This window comes from Octopus bimaculoides, chromosome 10, assembly GCF_001194135.2.
Source record: "Octopus bimaculoides isolate UCB-OBI-ISO-001 chromosome 10, ASM119413v2, whole genome shotgun sequence".
In the NCBI taxonomy this organism is placed as follows: domain Eukaryota; kingdom Metazoa; phylum Mollusca; class Cephalopoda; order Octopoda; family Octopodidae; genus Octopus; species Octopus bimaculoides.
In genome coordinates, this window is record NC_068990.1 from 7,558,490 (window position 1) to 7,561,645 (window position 3,156).

The 3,156-nt window shown below is 36.0% G+C and overlaps 1 protein-coding gene across 1 annotated transcript in view; it reads right to left on the reverse strand.

The window, feature by feature from the left end:
* Window positions 1-3,156, reverse strand: part of LOC106871451 (tyrosine 3-monooxygenase) — a 392,944-nt gene that overhangs the window by 162,913 nt on the left and 226,875 nt on the right. The gene's annotated exons all lie outside the window — the stretch shown is intronic.

The window sequence follows — 3,156 nt, forward strand, 5'->3', positions numbered from 1 at the left end:
AGAGAGAGAGAGAGAGAGAGAGAGAGAGAGAGAGAGAGAGAGAGAGAGAGAATAAGAAAGTGAAGGAGATATTTGTGTTAAGCTGTTGTATGTTGCCTGCATTAACAGTGCTTGATCGACAGTATATTCAACACGTACTTCAGATGACACTTTTATGGTTGAGGTTGGGAAGATGAGCTAGACGACGCTGCACCTGTGAGCTCACTGTTGAGCAGCAGCAGTAGCAGCAGCAGCAGCAGATGGTATGTCGCAAATGTTTCCGCTCTAGCATAAAATGAATTAATATCTGGGATCATTTGTTAGCAAGTGAATAACATTCTAAAACATTTCCAATAACTTCACAGATCTAATTTTTTAACGTGAGTGATAGAGAACTTCTTTTCTGAATTTCTTTAATAGACAGTCAGTTTTAGGTTGCGGGATGGATTTTCTAGACTCTCTGTCTCATGTAAGTGTTTATTTATGTGTTTATATATCTGCGGGAAAGGAGTCTCTCATATTAAGAACAAATGCGTCGTTGGATACACGTCTACAAGGGATTAGTTAATGGTACAACAGCATTATCGGTGGCGATTTTGCAAGTTGGTCCGTATAAACATCAGAAGAAATATTTACATTTTATCGTCTACTTCTTTCAGTCATTAGACTGCGACCAAGCCTTGAAAAGTGTATTTAGTCGAACGAATAGACATCAGTGTTTTTTCTAAAGCTTCGTACATATTCCATCGCTCTCTTTGACTGAACCGCTAAGTTTAAATATGTATGTGAGGATACAATTATGATTGCAGTTATTGAATCTTATTTCTGTCTATTTCTTTTACATGTTGCTGTTGTTGTTTGTTCCTTCTCGAGCTATGCCGGTTTCCCGGTTTCATTGGCGTATAGGTTCCCCACCTGGACCGGACGCGAAATTTTTTCCCTACGAGAGTTCCGGACCCCAGTTATGAACTCATTTACAAGCAGGCAATCAGAGCTCTATAGACTAGTATCATAGAATTAAATACAATAATTATAATAAACAAATGTATAAATACAACTAATAATATAATAGTACTCACACATTTTCGTGACTAGCTTTTTTTTTTGTTATTTTGTTGTACAAAGCTCATAAAATGAATAAAACTCGCTTTTCACTGAAGGCCACAGGAAAATGCACATGTGCCATTTCAAGCAGTTTCCGTACTTTCATATTCGTCATAGACGTTGTCTATGTAATTAAAACTTACCGCTAACCGGCGCATGTGTTCAGCATTGATGATACGGGCATCTGAATGAGAGCACAATACAAGATTTGCATGCCAATCGGTGGTTACCATTTTGAATGCCAACCTTCGTTAACTTGACAACAATATCAAAGTGAGCTCTCATTGGCTGTAGGCAAATGAGTTCATTACTGGGGTCTGGAACTCTCGTGAGAAAAAAACGTTTCGCGGACGGGACGCCGGTCCGTCGCAGATGAGCTGCTAGATGGAGGAGGAAAAAGTGAGAGAATGTTGTGGCGAAAGAATCATCAGAAGTTCGCCATTATCTTCTGCCGGTGCAGCGTGGAGTTTAACTGTTTCGCTCATAAACACAAACATTACCCGGTCTGAGATTCGAACGTGCGATCTCTCGACCGCGAGTCCGCTGCTCTAACCACAGGGCCATTAGCCTCCACCATTTGTTTTGCATGGTGAATTCATATTACTGGTATGCTTATTAGTATAAGTCAATCACACACATATAACAGTCTTATGTCTAATGCATTACGTTAGAGAAATCTTAATCATTGACAAGCAACAGTTAGCAAATACATATGTAGATACACACACACATACACACGGTAGTATTGAATTTACTATTGTGTATCTTTTTACAATATAAAGTGTCAAGACTCTCATCATACCATATCTATGACATATTCATTAAGTGTCATTGTTGCATTGTTATATTGCTATCGTTGACTGCAACTATGTTTGATTACAAGTTAGATATTTATCTTTAATGGCGACATCTACCTGTGCAATATATGAATACATACGAAGCTACCCGCACACAAAAAAAAAACATTTGCATAAACGCATACATACCCAGACATATACATATACACTCAGATAAAACAAGTATGAATATCAGTGTATGTATGTATGTATGTATGTATGTATGTATACATATATATATATATATATAAACATGCATGTTAGTGTGTGTGTATGTATGTGTGTGTATGTATGTGTCTGTGTGTGTATGTATGTGTGTGTGTGTATATGTATGTGTGTGTGTGAACATATACACATGTGTATACATAAATATATATGTGTATATTTAACTTAATAATCCTTTCTACTCGAGGCACAAGATCCGAAAATTTTGGGGAGGGGGTGAGACGATTAGATCGATCTCAATGCTTAACTGGTGTTTGTTTTATCGACTCCTAAAATATAAAAAGTAAAGTCGACCTCGGAAGCATTTGAACTCAGACTGTGAAAACGGATGAAATGCCGCTTTCGTTTTTGTCCGGATTGCTAATGATTATTTCAGCTCGTCGCCTTGTGTGTGCATTTATTAACGGCAATAAGCTAAATTCGGTATTCCCAGCTCTCTAAGAAATTTTCGGAGGCGAAACTTATTTTATAGGAATATTACTCCATATTTATCAAAAATATATTAAAAATATAAATGGAAAGGAAACAATTGAATTAAATTCACAAAATAAAAATCCCTTTGAGATGTCACGAAGATCACAGCTCTAATGAATATTTACTAATAAAACCATATCATTGCTTGTTTTCACTTTTTCCATATCATAGGAGTTAAATTTCTTCCAAAACATTCAACATTTTAGTATTGTGTACAAACCGATGCAATAATAATAATGATAATAATAATAATAATAATAATAATAATAATAATAATAATAATAATAATAATAACAATAATAATAATAAGGATTTTTAATTGCTGCACAAGACCAAAGCCTCCCCACCAGAAATTACCAAAAACACATAATGAAAAGAAATATAACAAGTGACTGTAGAATATGTGGAGATCGACAAGAAACAATAAATCATATTATCTCTGGCTGCCCAGTCCTGGCTAAGAAGGAATATATTCACAGACACGACAGAGCTGGGACCTATATACACTGGAAGCTATGCCAACATTATGGAATAGCAA